The sequence below is a fragment of the Gymnoscopelus braueri genome, assembly GCF_963280865.1.
Source record: "Gymnoscopelus braueri genome assembly, contig: SUPER_24_unloc_2, whole genome shotgun sequence".
In the NCBI taxonomy this organism is placed as follows: domain Eukaryota; kingdom Metazoa; phylum Chordata; class Actinopteri; order Myctophiformes; family Myctophidae; genus Gymnoscopelus; species Gymnoscopelus braueri.
In genome coordinates, this window is record NW_027660988.1 from 385550 (window position 1) to 411570 (window position 26021).

The 26021-nt window shown below is 42.8% G+C and overlaps 1 protein-coding gene and 1 pseudogene across 2 annotated transcripts in view; both read left to right on the forward strand.

Moving 5' to 3' along the window:
• Positions 1-26021, forward strand: part of LOC308080987 (von Willebrand factor D and EGF domain-containing protein-like) — a gene marked incomplete at both ends in the record, with an annotated part of 406904 nt that overhangs the window by 275730 nt on the left and 105153 nt on the right.
• Positions 16909-26021, forward strand: part of LOC308080986 (von Willebrand factor D and EGF domain-containing protein-like) — a 106152-nt pseudogene continuing 97039 nt past the window's right edge. The window contains exons 1-5 of the transcript in view: positions 16909-16926; positions 18211-18295; positions 19013-19200; positions 23030-23258; positions 24943-24969. The product of the transcript in view is annotated as a von Willebrand factor D and EGF domain-containing protein-like (transcript). The remainder of the gene's footprint in view (positions 16927-18210; positions 18296-19012; positions 19201-23029; positions 23259-24942; positions 24970-26021) is intronic.

Sequence of the window (26021 nt, forward strand, 5' to 3'; positions counted from 1 at the left end):
CTTTAACTACTTTCAACCTGGCATCCCTATCTTGGCCATCTCATTATAGGAGACATTCTTTAGAATATAATTTAGAACAAGAATTGCAAAGAAGAAAAAAACAGGGAAAATATCAGATCTACAAGCTCACGATGAGTAGTGACATTGTGCTATTGTTGCTATTTTTGCTAGTTTTAAAGAGTTACAACATTCTGGTTACAACATTCTGGTTAAACCAGAATGTTGTAACTCTTTAAAACAAAATGAGTCATTTATGCCACATCCTGCCGAGCCAGGGGACGACGCACAAACTTTAGTCACTTTTCAAAACATGTCACCAACAGCACACACTTGTTTTGAGTGCTTACAGTACATAGATGTTTATCATGTTCTGTCTGAAAGGTGCAGGACTATGTGTGCTAAGCGCTAAAACAATTGTCCCCCATCCTGATGAAAACACCAGATGAATATACACATACCTTTTCAAAACAATGTCAAAGAAATTGTCAAAAGTAGCAAAGATAGCACACACCCCTAGACCAGTGGTTCCCAAACTATATAGCTCCAGACCCAAAAGTGATGTCTCCCTGGGACCCAAACGAGTGAAAATAGCCGACCTTTTCTTAATGGAATTATCTTGAAAAAAAAGAAAAGAATTTAGGGGAATCGTTTGGAATAATAATTTAAAAACCCCACAAAAAAGGGGGTATTCACCTGCGACCAATAAAAATTGGTCCGCGACCCAAACATGGATCCCGACCCAGTGTTTGGGAAACAATGGGCCCCTGGGCATGGGCTTGTAAGACGTGCCCCCCCCCCCCCCCAACACACACACACTGACTTACAGCCTACATAACATAATAACTAAATGTACCTTTACTGTACATCAACAGGATCGGTAGCGCATGTATAAACACAATTAACTGCAAAAGCATTTGAACCAATGTGTCAATTTATGCTCCGTCACACGAAGGTGTCACGCGCCGAAAAGATCAGATCTACAAGCACACAACACGTCACGCATGCGACGTGTTGTGTGCTTGTGGCACAGTCGCATGACGAAGCATAACTCAGGCTTGAGACACACTTAAACACTCACTTAAATGGTGTCATGATGGTTTGTTTCCTGTGACAACGTTCCAGTAGGACTTTTGGGGCTGTGTTATTGACATAAATGACTCAGGCATTTGACAAGAAATGTAAATGTAATAACCACGACAATTCCCGCAAAGGCTCCGGCTTATAGGGGGCCCCCCTGAGCTCTTGCCGGCCCCCGGGGGCTGAGGCCCAGCAGGCCCGTTCGGTAATCCCCACCCCTCCCCACCAGAATACTGTAGCTACACATAACATTGTAGCGTTCCCAAACTACTGGATGTTTTGAAAACAATGTAATATCCCCTCTTTCTCATTTTTTTCCTAATCTCTCTATTAAAGCATGGAGTATACTTTTTCATACAGTGGTGTCTCACACCAAAAATGACCAATCTGCAAGCTCACAGCACGTCGCAGTGTTGTCACTGTTGGGAAAGTAACAAAGTACATTCACTCAGGTACTTGAGTATAATTATGAGGTACCTCTGAGTATTTCCACTTTTCAATATTTTACACTTCTACTCCACTACATCTCAGAGGCAACTATCGTACTGGTACGTGGTATACGTGGTATTGGTACTTTTACTTGAGTAAAAGAATCTTAGCACTTCGTCCACCACTGGTACGTTGTGAGCTTGCGAATCGGCTATTTTCGGGCCGTGCGGCGGAGCACTGCGAGAGTGCAGAGACAATGTGGTCGCAAGATGTTTGCGGGCATTGTTGTGCATGCATGCTGACATGCCTCCCCCCTCCCTCCCCTCCCCTTCATCCATGTCTTTCTCACAGTAAAAGGAGGATGTGTTGACATCTGGAAGTGCTCTTTGGGGGGGAGGGGGAGAGGTTCAACCCCCCCGCTTGACGTTCTGAGGGCACAGACATCAAAGAGGCATCCGCAGATAATGTTTTCTCTCCCGTAAAGACTGGCTCCTTAACTAGAAGCCACCGTCAGTCTGAGCTGTGATGAGACGGTAGCTTTTTAAACTGACAGGTCATTTTCGTGAACCCTGGGTGCGTGCTCGTGTGCGCGCGCGCGTGTGTGTGTGTGTGTGTGTGTGTGTGTGTGTGTGTGTGTGTGTGTGTGTGTGTGTGTGTGTGTGTGTGTGTGTGTGTGTGTGTGTGTGTGTGTGTGTGTGTGTGTGTGTGTGTGTGTGTGTGTGTGTGTGTTCCTATATAAAGAGGAATGCCTGCTTGAGGAGAAATGAATGAATGTAAGATTTCTGGGTCAAATCCATAGACTCAGGGCCCGGTCACACATGCAGTTCATACATGTCGTAACCAATTCAGACGCGGCAATTTGTGGGCAGTGCCGGCAGGAGTGACGATTTTCTGGTGTGTAGTTCGTTTGGCTTACGTTGCAGTGGTTGGCTCACTGAAAGAAAAGTACAGTACAAGCGATATGGCTGCCAAGTAGGGTCAATCACGGAGCTTCCTATTGGTTGGCGCCCGGTCAGAGTTCACCAATGTTGAACTCCAAGCTTCAGACGCTTTGGACTTTACCTCCTCCCCTTTGCTCCCATAGAATGGAAGTGAACAGGGAAGGTGACACTTCTGTTACATATAAAACATGTGCCCGCACTGGGTAGCTCATAGTCTCTTCTCCCCTACCACCATCAATAAGTGACCCTTGAGCAATTGAGGCCTAACCCTCAATTACTCATGTGACTGGTAGTATTAAACAGTAGAAGACTGTGGTTGTACTGGTGAGCTCCCAGTACAACAGTAGAAGACTGTGGCTGTACTGGCCAGCTTCCAGTGAGCAACTTTGGTTGTACTGGCCAGTATTAAACAGTAAAAGACTGTGGTTGTACTGGTCAGCTCCCAGTGACCAACAGTAGAAGACTGTGGTTGTACTGGTCAGTTCCCAGTACAACACTACCCGACTGTGGTTATACTGGTCAGCTCCCAGTACAACCGTAGAAGTATGTGGTTGTACTGGTCAGCTCCCAGTACAACAGTAGAAGTCTGTGGTTGTACTGGTCAGCTCCCAGTACAACAGTAGAAGTCTGTGGTTGTACTGGTCAGCTCCCAGTACAACAGTAGAAGTCTGTGGTTGTACTGGTCAGCTCCCAGTACAACAGTAGAAGACTGTGGTTGTACTGGTCAGCTCCCAGTACAACAGTAGAAGTCTGTGGTTGTACTGGTCAGCTCCCAGTACAACAGTAGAAGACTGTGGTTGTACTGGTCAGCTCTCAGTACAACAGTAGAAGACTGTGGTTGTACTAACTAGTCAGCTCCCAGTGGCTAACAGTAGAAGACTGTGGCTGTACTGGTCAGCTCGCAATGACCAACAGTAGAAGACTGGGGGTGGTTGTACTGGTCAGTTCCCAGTACAACAGTAGAAGACAGTGGTTGTACTGGTCAGCTCCCAGTGACCAACTTTGGTTGTACTGGTCAGATATCAGATATATGTTAAACTGTATCAATGTGAAACCATAACAGACCACAATGTTTTTATCAAACCTTAATTTAAACACATTCAGATGAAAATAGCCTACTTAATGAACCATGCAGTTATGTTTGGACCTTCACTATTCTGCACTGCACTGAAATATCAGAAGGATTCAAAGCATGTGTGCTTTGTGATAGACAATGGTGGAGGAACTACTCACACTGCTGTAGAAAAGTCCTGCATTAAAAAATATTGTCATAAAAATGACTGTACCAAACATAAGAGTGCTCATTATGCAGAATGGCCGATTTCACAATCATATTATTGGATTATCTAGAAATGCAGCATTAATGTGTTCATTACTTTAACGTTGCAGATGGTAAAGGTGGACGGATTTAACTGTATGTGCTCCTGGGTAGATTAACCTATAATAATACATCATGATTGGGTTGGTACTTGGTAGTATTAAAAATCTAAATCTGCCAAGTAACTATCTAAAGCTGTCAAATAATGAGTCAAAAGGACAGTATTTGCCTCTGGAAGAACAAAAAAAAAAAGAAATCAGCAGGCTACTTAAATACATATTGGCTACTTCCTACCACTGGCTACAACAACTAAAGGTTTCTATGACTCTAAAACTCCTCATGAGAAAGAGAGAGAGAGACAATACATGCGTCACTAAACTACAGGCCTACAACTTTCCCACAGCCTCCCCAACCACTGGAGGCTGCATGGATGAAAAGGCAGCGAGGCCATAGAACACCTGTACACGCGCTCACAGGCCTTTTATTTAGTGGAAAGGTATGTGCGTTGTTTGTGTTCAAATCCTCTGGCACCTGATATTTACTCTAGACCACAGGAAGGAGTCCCTGCGTGTGCGTTTCATCTCTGGAGGGATTTCATTTGGCCTCCCGTGGCGATGCTCTCTCTCTCTCTCTCTCTCTCTCTCTCTTAATCACCTGTCAGTCACATGAGAAGCAAACCATGCTGGACCAACTTACTACACAGTCAAATCCTCAGAGTTTATTCAACTCTGAAGTGTTCACATTTGCACACTCTTCCGGGTTAAATTAAGGGTTTTTACCATGCAAGTGGTTAGCTCAGCAACAGTTAGCTCTTAATCAGTGGTGGACAACCATTAAAAAAAACAAAAAAACGTATGTATTCAAAAATGCATGCTTTTAAAAAACATTGTAATGTAATCCTCTGAAACAACCTAATTTCTCCGAAGTGAGTAGTTTAGTTCACGGACACCACACCACATTTGGTTACCCATCAGATTATGTGACCTACCCTCACTACAGTAAGGGTAGGTCACAGAATAGGAGGTGGAGGCATCTTAGAAAAGGGGCAGAAAATAAACAAATCAACAGCTTACTATTGTTTTAACTGAGTTAACGTTGCACATACTAGGAATTTGACTCGACAGTGGGACAGTGGTTTTCAAAGTGGGGCCCGGGGACCCCCGGGGTCCTTGAGGGGGTTCCCATGGCAAATGACTTGTTTAAGTTAATTATAATCCAATTCACTTGAAATTATTACAATACAAAGAATGTATTGAGTGACTATTATAACAAAATGTTTCAATATAATATGAATCTATGTCTTGTATGTGCAGTTTTGACATTTAGGCAATTTCCTTTAAACCACAACATCTTGTCTAAACAAAACACATGACAGAATCATTTGAAATCAGGAGACTTGGCTACAATGAAAGTACATTTGGGGAACGTTTGAAACCCCCCGACTTGGTGATTAAAAAGTAGAAAAAAGAAAATGAAAAAAGGAGACGAGAAATTGAAGCATATTTTCCAGTTTTAAGTGTGTTTTGTGAGGAATCGGTTGTGAATCGAACATGACTGTGTGTGATCTATTGTAGAAACATGATACGTGTTAATTTAATCAAATCAATTATGTTAAACAATTCGTTTTTTAACATAATGGATATTCTTGCCTGATGATGAGTAGGCCTATATTTTATTTATTTTTTGGAACGGGACAGTGCGACCGATGGCCATGTCTTTGGTTTTAAGCAGAAAATGGGGTTCTCTCCAGATAATAACAATAAAGAAACGTGTTGAGGAGTCACATTCATGGAGGTTGGACTTTCCAAATGTCATAATGTAAACATGGATTTATAATCCAATAAAACGTGACAAAGGCAAAACAACATCACGTCACTCATCATCATGTGGGTGTTTTTCAGTGAACAATGTTTTCTTCATTTGTACTGCAGGCATTTCTGACCACACTGTTATTGGGGGGAGAAGAACAGTTTTGGGGGGCTAAGTGCTCCCCTGAGGCCATAACACACACACACACACACACACACACACACCCACAAAAACACACACACACACACACACGCACACACACACACACACACACACACAGTGTGTGCATGTGCATGTGCATGTGCATGTGCATGTGCATGTGCATGTGCATGTGCATGTGCATGTGCATGTGCATGTGACAGACACACACACACACACGCACGCACACACGCACGCACGCACGCACACACACACACACACACACACACACACACACACATACATACACACACACACACACACACACACACACACACACACACACACACAGTGTGTGCATGTGCATGTGCATGTGCATGTGCATGTGCATGTGCATGTGCATGTGCATGTGCATGTGCATGTGCATGTGCATGTGCATGTGCATGTGCATGTGCATGTGCATGTGTGTTTCTATTCACTGCATCATTTCAGATACATGTCTAACTTGTATTACTATACTTGTGAGGACAACAACATTGTGTGTGTGTGTGTGTGTGTGTGTGTGTGTGTGTGTGTGTGTGTGTGTGTGTGTGTGTGTGTGAGTGCGTGCGTGCGTGCGTGCGCACACACACGCACACACACACACACACACACACACACACACACACACACACACACACACACACACACACACACACACACACACACCTCTCTCGCTCTCTCCCTCTCTCTCTTTCTCTCTCGTTTCTCTCTCTCTCCTCTCTCTCTCTCTCTCTCTGTCCCACTCGCTCTACCCTCTCTCCCTCTCTCTCTGTCTGAGCACCACACACACACAACTTCCACACAGTCTCCAGCGCCACATTAACGCGTTACAGGAGCTTGTTCTGGTTCTTTTTAACTTTTCAGTCGCTTCTTCAACCGAGTTTAACGGAGACTTTACACATACTTCATCATGGAGCCCTTATTAAAACGACCGAGCGTGAACTTAATTAAAACATTTCCCCATCCCATCTAAAAAAGACAGGTTTTCGTCCTTCAACGAACCTAAACAAGTTGTCGCATATCATCACTTTCTGGCGACATTAACCTTTTTTAACGGGACAAGTAAACGAGAGTTTATCACTTTATTTCCAATGGATTTCTTCTTTTCGACGGGACAGGAGGACTGCAGCTGAAACGCTCTCATTATTTTACATTTATTTTACAATTTACATTTTTTAAATTGTATTTGACCATTGAGAGGACAGTGTGGAGGTGCAGCAGCAACAATGGAGCCTTTATTTTTATACACCTTGATTCCACGCTGTGTGAGAGGAGTCTCACTGCTGCTCTGTGCTGTGATGATGTTAGGAGGAGCGTTCACACAATATGGTGAGTAGTCTAATTCATCTATGTAATGTATTCATGTGTCAGTCTCTGTCACACTGCCTGTGTGTGTGCGCGTGTGTGTCAAATCGGTCCATAAATCAGTCAGCCGAGCCCGTTTAGTTTAGTTAGTTCAGTCTGTTCGTATAGCCAGCCACAGTTGCTATCAGTCTGTCAGTCTCAGACAGACAGACACTCACCTAGCCTTAGATCAAGACTATCGTAGATGTATTTTATCGAGTCTGACTTTTACTTTCGTATCTACGAGAGTCTTAGCGACCACCCCCCCAGTTTGCCCTGAAATGTCACCAGTAAAGCCTGTACTTCTCCAAACATGTAAAAATGCAAAATATAAGGTGCTCACCCGCTTGCCCCAGATGTTGACTATGTGTCCGGAGTCTTTGTGCAATGTTTTAGTCCATATTTTTCAATAAAGAAGTGTTTTAATCCCGTTTGTGGCCGAACAGCATTCCCCCCCCCCCCCCCTCGTTTACTTCCTGTTTACATTGAGTGTAATTCCGGCTTTCACCGGATGCGCCCCGTCACTACCGCCCATGGGAATATCCGACAGAATCGGTCACAGACGGGATTAAAACACTTCTTTATTGAAAGATATGGTCTAATACATTGCACAAATACCCCGGACACCTAGTTAACATTTGGGGCAAGCGGGTAAGCACCTTATATGTTTTTGCATTTGTACATGTTTACAGAAATATGGGCTTTACTGGTGACATAATACTGACATTCTAGGGCAAACTGGGTGGTCGAGACTCTAGTAGATTAAAAAATGTCGATAAAATACATCTACTATTGTCTTGATCTAAGGCTACCACTCACTCACTCAATCATTCACTCACTCACTCACTCACTCACTCACTCACTCACTCACTCACTCACTCATAAGACATCAGTCAGTAGGTTGGTCAGTAGGTTGGTCAGTAGGTTGGTCAGTCAGTCAGTCAGTAAGCAGTGAGGTCAGTAATGACTGTTTTCTAAAGAGACAACCTTCATGTTCAAACCACAGAGGACATGTCAGCCAGCCATGGGGAACGTGCGTGTGTGTGAGTGAGCGTGGGGGGTGGTGAGTCCTTCATACCCATCACTCAGCACCTGGACGATTAGATGAGCCTTTCAACAGAGAAGCATCTCATCTCATCTCTAAGTCCATCCTTGGCTCAGCTCAGCCAGCTCATTCTTCTCCTTTGGCTGTGTAAAAAGATCCATGTGGTCTGCCCTTGTCCCAGACAGCCATGGCACTTTCAGATTGATTACTTTCTCCTGTTTATAAACATTTGAATTTTTTCCTTTTTGTGCAAACGTCTACTGAATCAGACAAGATTTATTTCTAAGGCAGTGGTTCTGGGTTGGGGGGTTCCAGGGGATTACCAGCAAAATAAGGAACAGGTACAGGAAATGTGCAATCTGCAAGCTCACAACACTGTGATGCGATCATGCGTTGTGAGCTTGTGGACCTTAAGATAATTTTTCATAATTTGTCTTTATTACATACACAACATACTAGGGACGGCAGGTTTAAAGTGGTTAATTTCTCTACCCATCTACAGTATAGACCAGGGGTCTTCAACAGGGGGTCCGGTCCACTTGAACCCTAGCATCCCTATTCTGTGGAGAACTTTAGCCAAAAATAGCCGATCTACAAGCTTACAACGCCTTGCAGCTATTTTTGGCAAAGAGGTTTGGTGTAGAGGGAAAAAAATGTAAACCAAGTACAGAGTGAAAGGTGAAGTTTACTAAGTATTGACGGTTTAAGTGGTTTACTGTCTGAAAATACACATGAACATGAATCCATCAACACTGATGACAGTGGTGTCAAACAAGTCTATGAAGCTATCTATGAAATCTATGACAACGTTTAATCTGCAACACAATTTATAAAATATATAGTGGGGGTCCCTGCTTCATCTCCCTCTCATCTTAGGGGTCCTTGGCCTGAAAAAATATATTCTCTTATTGGGGGCCTCGCACCAAATACTTTCAAATGTGGGGTCTGCGGTTTAATACGCATCAATTTGGGGGTCCCTGACATCAAAATGTTTGAGACGCAAGTCACTGACGCGAACAGCCTTTTTGCATGTAGTTGAAGGCAAGAGGGCGGGGTGGCGGGTGGGGAGAGAGCCTGGCGACGCGAACTATGTTAGTGCACTGAGTGGCAGTTGGGGCAAACGCAGTCCCCACAACATCATTTACGATTCTGTGCCTATCGGTACATAACTCGGACGGCGCTTAGTCGACTAGCAGATCATCGGCCGGTCGTCGCGGGCACTCGCGCCTGGAGGTCTGCTGAGTCGGCGCGCCTCCGGGGCGAGGCTTCCCCCAACTACATGCAAAAAGGCTGTTCGCGTCACTGACTGGTCTAAAGGTATTTTATAAATACATCTGGCTCAACTGGACTGGAGCGGTGCCAAAACTGAGTTAAAAATCGGATGCATGTTTTTTAATGTTTGGGTCAGGGGGAAATCTAGCCTTGGATCTACATCTGATTTACACCTTAGCCCCCCCCCCCCCTCAATCCAGAGGGATGGAGCTTAATGAATAGCAGCGAACAGCTGTGGCAGGTTAACATTTCTCAAAGATGTGGGTGCTCTGGGGGTGCAGGGGTAAATGAAAAGTGCCTGCCCACCACTGGGAGTCTAGGGGTTAGAAACCACTGCATATAGACAGAGTTTACAGTATATGAACACAATAGGCATAACTGACTGTAGTTCCAGTTTTGAGAAGGTGGCATAGGCCTACTCGTTTCCTGTGCCATTTTCCCACAGCTTCGTTTGATTGGCTCAGCAGCAGATTTGATCAGGAAACGCATGTGTGTGTTTCCGGTTCAGACCTGCTACCGAGCCAATGAACACTGAGGATTGTACAGTATATTGGAGTCTTGGAGATATAAGTTCTATCAAATCCGTGGCCTAAGGTACTGGTTCCCAAACATTTTAGCTCAACACAGGAAAGAGACATTTTATGTCTCCCTGGGACCCAAACTAGTGGAAATAGCAGATCTAAAATTGTGTGTGTTTTTTTTTTTTAAATATAATAATAAAACAAACTAAATGTAGGAAACAAAGAAAAAAGTGACATTAACTCGCGACCCATAAAAATGGGTCTGTGTGACCCCAAAATGGTTCCTGAAATGGTTTGGGAACCACTGGTCTAATGCATATCAAACTGTGGTTCCTTGAAATAAAAAAAAAGGTTTAGAGGAAGCATCTTTGCTTAAACTGGCTTGTGAGCGTTAACCAATAGAGGGCTGACATCAAACAGGATGGATGCCTTTAGAAAAACAAACTCAGCAGCAGGTGCATAGATCACTGGAGATAGCGGGGTTCAAAAAGTGGCATCAGTAAAAAACCTAGAGTAAGTGTAGTATAATGTCAGTAGAATGCAAAGAATTGCAGCCATCTGCCCGTGACAGACAGCTCCATAAACATGGGGTAGTTATTGGCTGTTAACTCAGTCAAAGTTAAAGATGTTTCGAAAAGAAACTAGGAAATCCTGGCACTGATTGATTGATTGATGGCATCCCTGTCCAATCACGGCCACCCGCCTGAGATGCCAGTGTTGTCACAGACCAGGGGTTCACAAACCTTTTCATCTTGAGACCCAAAAGAGAAATATAGTGTGTCCCCAGGACCCACCAAAACATTATGAATGAACCATTTACAAATTGAGAAAATGCAGCCGATCTACAAGCTCACAGCATGTCACATCGATACACTGTGAGCTTGTAGATCAGCCATTCTCTCCGTTAGAAAATTGTAAAAGAATTCTGAATTGTTGTAATTTTGTTGGACTTTTTATGTTTATGGAAAATCTTAGAAAACCTTTTTAATGTTATTGTAAAAAGAAAAATAAAGAAACAAGGGGGCTATTTACTCACGACGACCCATAAAAACGTGTCCCCGATCCCTGTATTTGTGAAACAATGTCACAGAGAGGATCAAAGAATGCAGTCGTAAAGTAGGCGACACAGAGGGTTATAAAAACAAGTGTCCTGGGTGGGCAGAACCCATCACTATCTCCCATCACAGCAGCAAACCTTTCTGCACCGCCGGTATTGGTAAATCAGTGGTTCTCAAACATTCTTTAAGACAAGGACCCCCCCCCCCCGAGTTGATAAGTATTTAGTCTCTGACCCCCATTTGAAAAGATATCGGGGTGGCTGTAGCTGAGTGGGTAGAGAGGCCGCCTGGGAAACAGTAGGTCCCCGGTTTGCACCCCGATCTATATGGAAGTGTCCCTGAGCAAGACACTTCAACTCCTAACTGCTCCCAGAGGCGCTGCCTCCTGATTCTTAGGATGGGTTAAATGCAGATGTCACATTTCACTGTATATTATGCAAATACCGCAAATAAGGACATATCATCTTGTGCCAGGACAAGAAAGAGTTTGAAAATAGCCGATCTAGGAGCTGACAACGCGACAAAATGAAATAGGGCCTTCTCTCACACGTTCCTCTGGAATACCCTCAAGGACCCCTGGGGGTCTCCGGACCCCACTTTGAGAACCAGTGCAGTTAATTGTATGAGAGCCTGTCACAGAATGTTTGGACATTTGGTTACCTGTGGTTACACTCCTCCACTATGGTGGAGGAGTGACAATATAAAAGGAATGTCACTGAAAAGGATGGCTTTACAACGATGCGAGTTAAAGTAGTGTAACTCCATTCAGTACATTATTGTGTGCATAGGGAGTGTGTGGGGAGAGAGACAGACAGACAGACAGAGAGTTAGATTAGCAGGTCTGCCAACCTGTAGATATTATATATTAATGTATTGTCCCAAATACATATTTTAGAGCATTCCCACCATGTCTCAAGTGCTTAAAGACACCTCTTGCACCATCAGTACTCAAGTACTCTAACCTTTTATATGAATCTAATTTGGGAACAGTCACATATGGTAATTAATCATTAACCACTTTGAACCCTAGCGTCCCTATTCTGGGCATGTCATAAAACGCAAAAAGAATGGTGACAAAAGGCGAACGTGCGGAGAAAATAGCCCATCTACTGACTGACTGATTGATTGATTGATGTTTTATTGACAAAACTGCATTTACAGTACATGACGATATATTTCTACATATCTGTCAAAAGGATAAAACACAAAAACACTTTGAGAGCTTATTTCCATTGTGGTCCTTTTATGAGAGTAATGTGTGTGTACACATCAGTGCCATGTGTTTAGGGGGGGTTACAGTGGAAACACATCTTAAAAGGAATGTCGCAGGAATATGCAGTGGTGGAAAGTAACAAAGTATATTTAATCAAGTACTCTACTAGAGGTTCTTTATTTGAGTGTCTCCATTTTTCAATACTTTATACTTCTACTCCACAAATTTCAGAGGAAAATGTAAAATGTTCTTCGATTATAACCAATAAAGCCAGTTTTTATGCTTTGGCCAATCAAAAAGAGCCAAACTGCAAGCCCATAAGGTACATTGTGAGGTTGTAGATCAGCTATTTTCGAAAACATTTCAGTACTTTTACTTTGGTACTTTTTTTTTCTTTCTTTTTTTTTACTTACACTTTTATCCCACAATTTTGTAACCCCATTTTTTACACCCAGTGCCAATTGTCTATGTAATCCTGGGCACTACCTTCCCTCTGCCAACCTAGGGAGGCCAGGGCCGTACTTTTTTAATATAGTATGTTTCTTGTGGTATTGCTACTTTTATGTAAGTATACAATCGGATTGCTTCTTCCACCACTGGTTTTATGTGCAGCATAGTATTGGCAGTGGCACTGATCAGCGAAGGAGGAAAGCACATTCTGCAAGCAATGGCTTGGCTTTTGAGTCCCAAATGTTTAGGATTTACTGCTATGAAACAGTGCATGGCCACAGTGACTTTGCAGTACTTTTCCTGTGATTATCGAAAGCATTTTCATACTTGTTCCACCGTCCTGTGTGTGTCAAAGCTCATCCATCTGGTACCAACATGCCAAGAAATATAGATTTCTTTCCCCTTTTTTTGGTGTGTGATGAAGTTGTAGGTTTAGGGTCTAGAGCATTGGTTATCAACCTTTTCTGGAGCAGGGCCCACTTGAAAATCTTGAAAGTGTTCGATGATCATAAAAATCAAGGGTTTTGCCAATTATTTGGGGGCCCAGTTTCAACGCCCTCGTGGTCCCCCAGTGGGCCCACATGTTGAGGATCGCTGGTCTAGATGGGCTTCAAAGTGTTTTCAGACCAAAAGAGAAATGTGGCGTAGAAATACTTGCCGTAGAATTGGGATTTGGGACGCTGGGGCTAATACAAGTTTGAAAACAAAACTCTTAATTGCGCTTAACCCATTAAAACGGAGAATGCATCTGTGTAACCACTTAAACCATTATTTTATACTTTGGCTATTCAAAATTAGCAGATATACAAGCTCATGTACTTGAAGATCTGCTATTTTTGAAAAATCGTGAACATTTTTGCAAATCTTTGAATATATATATATTTCTTTAAAGCAAAGAACAAAACATACATTAAAAATAGACATGACAGAATAAAAAAAGAGACAATACAGTAATATGCAATTAAAGCAAACATTTGTAAATCAAATCTTTGCCTCTGGGGGGTCCCTGGAACAAAATATTTTCAGATGGGGGTCGGCGGCCAAATACATATAATTTTGGAGGTCCTTGACAACCACTGATATAACAACATACATTTTTCCAGAAAACTGTTTTAGAACTGATTTAGAAGACATTTGTAGAATCGGAACCTCAGGCCTTAATGGGTTAATTAATACCAGCTGGTCGCAGGCCTGTCTCTGTTGTTCTCCCAGTGAGTGACAGTCAGTCCGGGCCTCGAGGGGGGGGGCGGGGGGGAACGGACCCTACCGCCACAGTTATGTTAACATGCTGCTCTCTCGCTTTAATCTTCTTTACCCAGAAACAGGAGGTAGCGCAGAGCCAAGCACGTCTGGGCCACTGAAGTCTTCCAGGGAGATCTTTCCTTATCCCTGGGGTCCAATTCATTAGCTTACCTTCAACACCATCACCCTCCCCCCCCCCATCCGCCTAAATCAGTGGTTCCAAACTTTTTTTCCTTCTTCCTTGGAGTACTCCCTACTTACATCTGACACAAGCTGAGACCCCCCACTCCTGCATGCATGCACGCACGCGCACGGTCTCTTGTATTTTTCAAACATGTATGGTAAACCACTTAAGCCCTATATACTTCTCACACTACAAATAGCAAACATTTGCTCATTGCAAGCTTGTAGATCATCTATTTGAGCTGTTTTTGAAACTTTTTGAAAGATCTTGAATGATGCAGACTATATTTCACTGATTTTGACAATATAATGACCCAAATACAAGTTATGATTTTATACGTTGTACCAAAGGATAACACAAATGTACCAGGACCCAAATGTCTGACTGTACCTTGTGCTGTTTACATTTATGTCTAATAAACTATCCAATCAATCAAACCACCTCCAAACAGACAAGTCCTCACACACCCCCCTGTGATCTTTTGCCATCCCTCCCCCAGACCCCAGTTTGGGAAACACTGGCTTAAACCCACTTTGGGACCCCCTCTGACTGACCCCCCCAGACTCTGTAAACTCATTAAAGTCTGGGATTTGGGACAGCTGAAGTCTCGCCTGTTGTCATTTAAAAAAGAAAAAAATAACCTGGTTGTTTGGACGACCCCGTGACCTCACGTCTTGTTAGCTAGCTCCCAGACAAGGTGTGTGAGCTGGAAAGGGGCACATGTATGTAAGCAAGCAGTGGTGGGAAAAAAGTACTGTTTTACATGAGTAAAAGTAGAAATACCTCAATGTATGCACAATGTCTCTGTTACAAGTAAAAGTCCTGTAATAAGAATTTTGTTTGAGTAAAAGAAGAATTGGCATCAGAATATAAGTACTCGCATAAACGCATGTGTTGTAATAATAATCGAAATCTACAAAGTAACTAACATTTTGAAATAATTTAGTAGAAATGACAATATTTGTCTCTGAGATGTAGTGGAGTGGAAGTGTAAAGTAGGCTATCGAAAAATGGAAATATTCAAGTAAAGTATAAGTAACTCAAAAATATGTTCAAGTATAAGTTTTAGCCACTTACAGTAAGCCATGTTTTACACTTGCGTGGCTTTAGTAAAGGTACAGTACTTAGTTACTTTCCACCACTGTCTAAAACGTGGTTGTTTGAAGGACCTGTGACCTCACCTCTCGTTAGCTATCTTCCAGACAAGGTGTGCGAGCAGGAAAAGGGCAGATGTAAACAAGCACGTGTCTTTCAAGGGGTCCTCTCACTGTCTGTCGGGGGGGCTTTTTGACTGTATTCGGGCAGTTTACACAGCAGCTACTGTTTCTTTTTCTCCTGACGTTTCCACTCCAGTGCCTCACCCTCCGCGATGAAAGTCAAACACTGAATGGGGAGCGAGTTTGTTTGTTTACAAGTGAAAGGACAGGCTTTTTCCTTTTGTTCAGGTTTGTTGAGAAAAGGGTCTGTGTTGACCTAAGGCAATTCAATTAAAACAACATCATTTGTCCCCTGAACGGCAGTTCAGAAGCTTGCATAGTAGGAACGTAGCATGCTACTGTCGCTCACAGCAGGGGTCTTCAACGGGGGGTCCGGGACCCCTAGGTGTCCCTCAAAGTTACTACAGAGGGGCCGCCAAATCTTGAAACCTACTGTAGCTTGTGACATCTAAGGCTACATGTGTAACGTTGCAAATTACACATTCTGCTCAAATAACACCCCCAAAAATAAGCTTCTTCAGGCTCCATCTGCAAACTATGTTCAGAAGTGTGGTCATGCATGCACGGTTGGCTGCAGGGTCCCGTCCCGGGGCAGGTTTGGAGAGGAGCGAGGGGCTCAAAAGGAATGCATGTTATTCTTAGTGATTTAGATAACCTCTGCTTGGTGAAATGATCCTTCCTGCCCTTCCAACCTCACTGATGTTCCCGAGCATCGCATGGCGGCACTTTGAGAGCACACAAATAGGCAATGTTTGCCATCTTTTAAAATGTGGAAAATTTTGTATTTTTTGGGAAACATTTAGCAAATTGTCCCAGGAAAAAGTTAACATGTTTCAAAGTATTCTTCTATAATGACGTTCCCCATTATATTTGGGGCCAGGTTGAAATTCACTCTTCCTGACTAGTTAATTGTCTTTCTTGGTTGGAAGGTAGCTCTTGTCAGTGGCAGCTATTCTCACCTTTCTTCGGATTACGCCTGTTGCTGTTTTAAGAGCACTGGGGTGAAGCAATTTTTCATCACCTTTGCCCTCTCCCCATCTGTGTTGACACATGCAGTTCCCATTGGGTCTTAAGTCGCGAAGCCGCAATTGCCTGTGTTTTTAAAACGGTGTGACCTCACCTCATTTGCACTTACCTCTAACCCTCCCTGACCGCTATTCACTTCTCACAGGCTTTTATTTACTGGATTAGGGGCAGAAATCTCGTATTTCTTCATGTTTTTTTTCATAAATGTATGCTTACTTCGGCATACAAGTGTGTTGCATAAAAGTGCTATTTTTGCTGTTATTTTATTATTTTCTTATGTTAAAGTGGTTAATTATGTCTGTGGGTTTTATACATATTGAACCAACAAGTATTAACAAGAGCTTGTGACTAAATAATATCTACATTGGATCCATTGGAACACAAGCTCTTTTTTGACCATTTCCTGAAAAGTAACGGTTTTGGACATACAAGTTTTCTACCCGACAGCAACAATTTACTGGATTAGAGCTCCAATGTGTTATTTTTGGCCAGACGGAGGTACATAGTCTACTGTAGGTGTGAACTGAAGAAAGTGCAGGACTTGTCAGTGGAAAATAATCTCCCCTCGGCTCCTCTAAACCCATGTTGAAGGAGTCACAGGTTTGACACTGGTTCCCCTCCCCCCCTGCTGTCTCTGTTGACACAATGCATCCTAAATCCCTAAAGCCCTAATTCACTGTGTTTTGAAAATAGCCTCACCTCACCCCTTCTTAAGCCCAATGAGACTCCAGAAGCTTTCACTGACTTTCCTCTAGTTCCCAGTGAACTATAAAACCTGTGCTTGTCAAACATTTTCATGTCAAAGACCCCCAAATGTATGTATTTGGCCAACAGAACCCCCATCTGGAAAAAAAAAGGTTTGTGCCAGGGACCCCCATAAGAGAACATTTGTCAAAATATTTTGAAAACAAGCTCACAACACGTCGCTATGCGATGCGTTGTGAGCTTGAAGATGGCCTATTTTCAAATAGCCACACAATAAGTGTTTAAACTGTTCCTCATTTAGCTGGGGACCCCCTCAAGGACTCCTGGGGGTCCCCAGACACCACTTTGAGAACACTGCTCTAGACTGTGTATCATTAAAGCCTCGATTCAGCGCTTTTTACTGGTTCTTTTACTGTACTATACAGTATGTGTTCATTGTGGAAAGGTAAGACTTATTGTACCAGTGTGACAATAGATTAGTTTTAGTTTGGGTGATATTAAGTATGACAGGCTTTCACTGCCTTGTCCCTCTACCCTCACTATGTATTTTCACGCCCACACGCATGCCCAAACACCTGAGCTCACACGCACGCCGTTCCCATTGAACATTTTGTCCAAAATCACCATCATTTGCTATGGTATGAGTGTTTTTTCAGAATAAAAGGTGCACAATATGACGCGTTATAAGCTTGCAGATCAGCTATTTTCAGTGGCATTAAGATCATTAATGTAAAAAAAAGAAGAAATCACTGTGTTATGCCTTCCCAATACTACTATCCTATGAGGTTGAATGAGGACACCTCAAACTGTCATTCTGCCTGTCCTCATCTGTTTGTCTCAGTGGGTTGACCAATTGACCATTCACACGGTGGCCATTATGGAAATTTACATTGAAAGTGCCACCCGTCGCCGTGGTAACCGGGGTGGCGCTTCATTAACTTAATAGCAATATGGCCGCCGTGTGAATATGGTCTATGGACCTGAACTTGAATATGTACAGTACATGGACCATTGGCATACGAAGAGAGGGAGGAAGCCAATTTTACACTTTTCCCAAATGTTTATTAGCATTTCTGTGAACTCTCACTCAACTAAGACTGCTATGGGTGGCGACAGGGGGTGATTCGGCAATTGGCAGGTGTTGTCAATTGTCTAATTGTGCTGTCCTCTTTATAGTAGGATGCTGTACCCCTGGGCTCAGGCCTCTCACACACAGACAGTTCTTCCTCAGTGGTGCACAGTTATCTCAGTGCAGTGGTGGAAAGTAACCAAGTACAAATTTGAGGAACTTCTACTTTACTGGTAAACTTACTTTACTTTACAGAAAGCAACATTAAAATAAAAGCAAAAAAGGCAGTGAATCAGGCAAAACAGTGAGGACATGAATAACAACACAGAGATTTAAAAATCAACTAAAAGCAAGAGTGAAGAAATAGGTCTTTAGCTGTGCTTTAAAGATATCCACAGAGGCTGCCTGTCTTAGGTGTAATGGGAGTTTATTCTTAAATAATGATTTTTAAAGCACAGACGCTTCCATTGCAAAACAGTCTCTCATATATTGTGTCAGCAACAACCTCCAGTAGCCCTCAGTGTGCTACAGTGCCATATGGACAGGGACTTTTACACAGTTAACATGGCTATTCTCATGCATTTCTCTCCCCAGTGGTTCTTAAAATGAATTCAAGCTGTTTTGTACTTTTCCCAAATTCAAGCTGTTTATTAGCCCAGACAGGTGCTATGGGATCTGTAGTGCCCATTGTGGTCCCATCTAAGTCACGTCTGCACATCGTTTGAGTGTGCATCCGTGCAACATCCCCGGGTATGGACTAGTGCTAAATATTATTGTAAGTAGGTGGGGTGGGCTTGTCCTTTAGGATTGTTTGAAATATGTTAGTGGTCCAGAGCTCAAAAAAAGGTTTGAGAACCACTGAGATTGTACTGTGTATACCCCCTCTCACCTCTCGACCTCTGTGCCCTCCAGCCCCCCCAGAGTGTTCCCCAGGAGGCCACCGCACCTTGAGGAACCCGTACCGGAGTGTGGACTTTGATTCCACGGAGATCCAGAACACGGCCATCCAGGACCTTATCTGTGACCACTCCCTCTCCCCCGGTTGGTATCGCTTCAACATCAACAACAAGCCGGCTGAGATGCCCACCAGCTGTGTGGAGGTAAGACACAACTTAGCATTTAGGCTTTTATCCAGAGCGACTTACAAGTGTAAATCGGAATAAGCAGACTAAGCATGAACATGCAGCCCTACAACCTGCCAGGCAAGTCCACTCACACTGCAACAAAAACTGGCTTAGGAAACCTGTGTGTATCTATAATGGGATATGTCAGTGGTTTTCAACCCTTTTCATATCACGGTCCATTCTTTATTCGGCATTTGAGCCACGGACCACCATTTGATGAGATTTAGACTCTCAGACCCAAGACTTTGAATATTTCGTAGTCGTTGATGAGATTTCGTCCTCAATTCATGCTGTATTGATGTTGGTGCCATAGCATAGGAGAGATGACAGGCAAACGTTGATCAAAATAACAATTCTGCTGCGTTCTCTAATTGTGTAGACTTCTCGTAAATGAAGTAATGCAGATGTTTAACAATACTTTAACTCTTGAGAGCGTGAAATGAAACCAAATGGACCCGTAAGAGTCCATTTGGTTTCATTTTTACACTGTCAAGAGTTAAAGATCTACCCAGTAAGGGTCCATTTGGTTACCACCTCTTCCATCATTTAGCTGGGGACCACCTGGAACCCCCTCAAGGACCACTGGTGGTCCCTGGACCACTGGTTGAGAACCACTGGGATATGTGATTGATGGACGGTGATGTATGACAGCATTTCAACTCTATGTATTACCTACATAAGCTTGTTTTTGCATTTGGATAACTCATCTGTATTTATTTTTGTTTTTGTCTATTGTTTATTTTTATGTTTTTATTTATCATATATTTTCTATCTCACATTCTATTATTTATACCTAGTTTGATATCATGTATGCATGTTTGTTTGTCTGGACTTTTTCTTTGTTTTCTTTCTTTCTTTTTTCTTTGTTCTTTCTTTTATTTTGTATTTGTCTTTTTGGAAAGGAAAATATGACAGCAATAACAATATGGGGGAGGGATGGGGAGAAAAAGAAAACATGTCTAAACTGCTCTGACATGTCAACTTTGCGTGATACTAATAAAGATATTTATATAGACAAATAAAAAAAACTGGCTTGGGGGGCCATGTCAACAGAAAGCATTTGTTTGAGTGACAGATTGTTTACTGATGCCAGCAACATTCAAACATATTAACCGTCGCTGTGCCAAATAGCCCTAGCTGAAACAATGGTAAACATGGACTTCTCATGGTTGTGGTAAGGATTCAAAGAACTATTTTGTGCTTGAGGCGGGCAATTAGCGCTCTGCCAAAAAAACACTAGAGGAGAGCGCTGAATCACAATGCTAATCGCTGAGAAAAGGAGTGTCTCCAGCGTGTCTTTACCATAGAACTGCCTGACAGAAAGGCGAGACCTTGGTTCGAATTCGGAATAAGACAATACAAATTATGGATTTCTGTTTTTTTTATCTTTTCAATTATTCAAGTGCCCACTGATAGACAAAAGAGCATGGGATGAATGACTTCTACTAGCAAAACAGAAAAGTGTTAGGATTTACCGTAAGTGTCTTGCTCATGGGACGACTCATAGCCGGGACCGGGAGGCAAACCATTGACCTTCTGTTTTCCATACCCATTCAGCCATGACTGCAACATTGTAACAGTCTAAATACAGTGATGGCAACAGACACAGACTCCATTAAACTGTAAACTTAAGTCTAATGGGAAGATGAGCATCTTCGCACACAAGTGGCTTTTGTTTGAAACATTCCAAAGCTGTGTTTACACGAGCGTAAATTATATGATTATTACCTGATTAGTACCTGTGTCCGGTCACATCTTGAGCTAATGGTACTTAAAGTTTAAAGAGCACACTCATTAACTTTTACCACCTGTATTAGTGCTACAGTATAGGTTTGCCAACTAGCTTTCCTATCAATGGAGCATAACATTGAAACAATATGTAATCTCTAAACTGAATCTACATTTGAACACTTTTTCTTTTTCTAGCAAGCATGAATTAATTGTGTTTTCGGCAGCGGTGGAATAAGTAAGTTGTTTTACTTAAGTTAAATAGCAATACCACAATGTAGAAGTACTCTGTTAAGTAAAATACCTACATTGAAAGTTTTACTTACAGTACTCATGATGCAGATTGTTCACAGATTTCTCCAAATTTGTCAAAATTCCAAAACGGGTCATTATGGCACCTTTTGAGCTTGTAGATCTGCAATTTTCTATAAGCCGAAATATACTAGGGCTTAAGTGATCAATGCATGTTTTGTAATAATAATGTAATCAGCAAAGTAAATAGTAACTACAGTTTTCAAACAATTATAGTCAAGTAAAAAATACAATATTTGCCTCTGAGTGTTAGTGGAGTAGTATTGAAAAAGGTGAGACTCAGGGTCCCAACTCTCTCTTCCAGGTTTCCTGTCAATCTTAACCCATTAAGACCTGAGGCCGATTCTAGTGTACAAATGCCTTCTAAATCAGTAGTTCTTAAACTTTTTCATGCCAAGGACCTCCAAATGTATACATATTTGGCCACGGACCCCCGTTTGAAAAGGTTTTGTGCCATGGACCCCCAGAAGAGAAGATTATTTAAACATTTTCAAATACTTCCAAGATTTTTCAAAAATGTTCAAAAATCGCAGATTTACAAGCTCGAGCTTGTAGATCTGCTATTTTTGAACTGCCAACGCTAAAATCTAAAATGACACGGATGCATTCCCGGTTTTAATGGTGTTAACTGTGGACTCTCAATGAAGGCAGAAAAAAGGTGAGGCCAGGGTTATAAAGCATAGAAAAAGGAAATAATCAAGTACCTCAAAACTGTATTTAAACGCACTTTCCACCGCTGGTGTCTGAGGGTACAGCGTGTCACCAAATGGTGCAGCACGGTACAACCTTGAAACAGTTAAAAACATCAAACATCTTTCTGCGTGCGGCCCGAAGAGCAGCTGATTGCCATCATGTCAGAGGCACACCGCTGTAGCGCTCATCCCCAGGCCAGGTGCAGGGTGATAATTGCACCCCTCGCTGCGGCTAATAACCGCCTGCGTCTTCTCATCTCTCCTCACGTGAACCGGTGCGGAACCCAGGCGCCGCCGTGGCTCCCTCGCTAAGAGCTCAAGAAAGAAACTCACTTCAGACCAAGGTTCTTTGAATAGCAGTGGTTCCCAAACATTTTCCGGTGTCCTGTCAGGGACTCCTTTCTGAAAATGTTTTTATTTTATTTATGTCGTTAAAATGTTTCTTTTTTGTTTTTTCATTTCTTTCAATTATTTAGAAAATATTGAACATTTTAAACGTTTATATTAAAACATTTTTCTGGGGACCCCCATGAACCCTCTCCCGGACCCCACTTTGAGAAACACTGCTTTAAAGAACCATTCATTTTAATGGTTCTATAAAGAACCCCCACCCAGGGGTCTATACCTGATCCACTCCTTGTTTTATCGCAAATAGACGATGTACAAGCTCACAACGTGTCGCGTTGCACCGTGTTGTGAGCTAGTAGACTGGCTATTTTCTACGAATGCTCAAGTGCTTAAATGCTAAAAGTGTCTCAAAGAAAGATTTTAAAATGTAAAACATTTTTTTAATGAACCATTTCTGGTTCCTCAAAGAACTTTGACCCCCCCAAAAAAGAGGCAAATATTGTACTTTTACTCCACTACAATTATTTGAAAACAAAATGTTGATTATTATTACAAAACATAACAATAGTAATTTTTTTATTCCGGACCTTTACTTGTAACAGAGTACTTCTACATTGCAGCATTGATACTTTTACTTAAGTAAAAAAAATGTGAGTACTTTTTCCACCACTGCATCTAGCCTTTCATAGAACCATTTTATGAACCATTGTTTCTCTGGTGTGCAGATGAACCGCTGCGGAACCCAGGCGCCCGTGTGGCTGTCGCTAAGAGACGACTCCCTGCCGCGTCCCGGCGAGATGCGGCAGCTCTCGGCGTGCGCCACGTGGCAGTTCTTCCACGGCAGCGCCAAGGACTGCTGTCTGTTCCGCATCCCCATCACCGTGCGCAACTGTGGGGAGTTCCTCATCTACTACCTGCAACCCACCCAGGGCTGCATGGGCTACTGCGCTAAAGGTAGGCTGCTGGGCAACTGCTACTGAAAATGTCTTAAGTGGAAGTACAGAAAGTAGGGATGTCCGATATTGACTTTTTTACCGATACCCGATATTCAGATATTGTCCAACTCTTAACTCATGCAGTGCCAGACTTATTTCTGGCACTTTTCTTTGCCCAGTGCCAGAGATTTTTCTATTTTCTTACCTTTTCAAGTACTCACAGAATATTTATCTCATGTATGATTGATCCCCTGATGGTTGCTAATCACGGAGGGTTTCACTGTGCTTCCGCGGAAAAAATATAATGTCATCACGACCTCCCTGTCACACTCTTGAATTATATTTCCCAAATACTTTAACCAGGATGTGAATGGAGCAGTACATCTTTGGAGTTTGGATCAAGTTATGTCTCCTGGTTCTGTATAAAAAAAATTAAATAAATAATCTGAGAATGAATCGTCAATGGCACTGAATGAGTTCATTTCCGATACCGCTATCAACCGATACCGATATATGGGGGCTTTTTCACCAAAAGTCAACTAATTGTCAGTTAACAACATCACATATCTAATGAAATAAAATAGCTATAATATCAATATAATATCTAATAAATCCAATATAATATCTAATAAATCCAATATAATACAGTGGTGTTGTTAGGTTTTCAATTAAGTGGTCATTTGAATGAGTCCCACTAATCTTAGATTATGTTGGCCTATTTGACAGTGCAGAAGCATAATTGCCTTGATGCCTATAACATTAACGAGCGTCGACGAGCGTCAGCTGCACACAGACACACAAACCTGCCCTCTGCAGTGCTCTAATTTGAATGTGACTGGAGTCACATTTCATACCCCACACACCATACAGTAAGAACTCCTGTAACTTATGAAAACAAAAAAAAAAACTGATTCTGATGTTTTCCGATATTACATTTTTATGCTAATATCGGACATCCCTAACAGAAAGTATTTTATATATTATATATATATAAAATAAATGCTAAGCATTTGGCTGTGTATCCGTCCTTTTGCTGTGTACCCTCCTCAAGCAGCAAGCAATAAAGAATAAAATGCAAGTTTAAAAAAAAAAGTAGAAAAGAAAAAACTTGGCTAACTAACAGCAGTGCATCATGGGTGAATGCTCTGATGGAATCTGAGTCGCCCCTGAAGAAGGTATCCACTCTGTACAGGAGGTCGTGCTGTATTCACTATCCACTTTAACACTGCTACTCACTGCTGTATTCACTAGTGTGTCCTCATTCATTCCGTGCAGGAGAGGCTATTTTCGTGTTATCAATAGTTGACCTTTTTGCCCTTGGCTTTGAGCATCAAATTACTCTGCATGCCAGGGATTAAAGATCTAATATGAAGTTCCATGGCACAGTGTTTGACAATGATACAGTACACTTTGACTGCAGACACAGTGAGACACACACACACACACACACACACACACACACACACACACACACACACACACACACACACACACACACGTACACGCACACGCACACGCACACACAGAGACTACAATATTGTCCAATATGTACATGGTATCTGCAAGAGTGTGACAGACTCTACTGATATAATGTAATGCATGTATGTATGCATGTATTTATTCTTTGTTCAGTAGAGCAGAGTTTCAAGCTCTTGTTTCCAGGTTGGTGGAACTGATATATGAATCCTCGCATTTCTTTGCAGTTTCACCAGAATTTGGACCAAAACTCTGTCCTCCGGATAGGGGAGGGAACGAGATAAAAAGTCAGTTTCGGGTCACGCGGTACCGACGCCGCCACCGGGTGGCTCCACTCGTTTCGGTTCCGGGCACAAGTCCCACCGGGAACGCGCAATGGGCCGATTGCCCGGAACCGAAGTCTCCGCCCACCGGACCCCGGCTCCGCCCCCGACTCCGCCCCCTTTACCGGGGTGCCCGAAACTGAAGTCTTGCGGTTAGCGTGTCTGAAGTTGAAATTTTCTCGTACGACTCCGCCCCCTTTCCCTTATAAAGTCGGGGTGCCTGGAACTGAAGCCTTGTGGTCAGGTTGTCTGAAGTTGAAGTTTTCTCGTATGACTCCGCCCCCTTTCCCCTGTAAGGCCAGGGTGCCCGAAACTGGAGCCTTGTGGTCAGAATGCCTGAAATTGAAATTTTCTCGTATGACTCTGCCCCCTTTCCCCTGTAAGGCCAGGGTGCCTGAAACTGAAATCTTGTGGTCAGAATGCCTGAAACTGAAATCTTGTGGTCAGAATGCCTGAAATTGAAATTTTCTCGTATGACTCCGCCCCCTTTCCCCTGTAAGGCCAGATTGCCTGGAACTGAAATCTTGTGGTCAGAATGCCTGAAACTGAAATCTTGTGGTCAGAATGCCTGAAATTGAAATTTTCTCGTATGACTCCGCCCCCTATCCCCTGCAAGGCCAGGGTGCCTGAAAATGAAGCCTTGTGGTCAGGATGCCTGAAGTTGAAGTTTTTTAGTATGGCTCCGCCCCCTTTCCCCTGTAAGGCCAGATTGCCTGGAACTGAAATCTTGTGGTCAGAATGCCTGAAACTGAAATCTTGTGGTCAGAATGCCTGAAATTGAAATGTTCTCGTATGACTCCGCCCCCTATCCCCTGCAAGGCCAGGGTGCCTGAAAATGAAGCCTTGTGGTCAGGATGCCTGAAATTGAAGTGTTCCCTGGAACCTACCAAAAGCTTGTTGTGTGGTGATTCGGTATACCTTCTGGTTAGGGTATTTAAGGGAAGGGAGCTGCACATGGTGTTCATTTCGATGAGCATCACCAC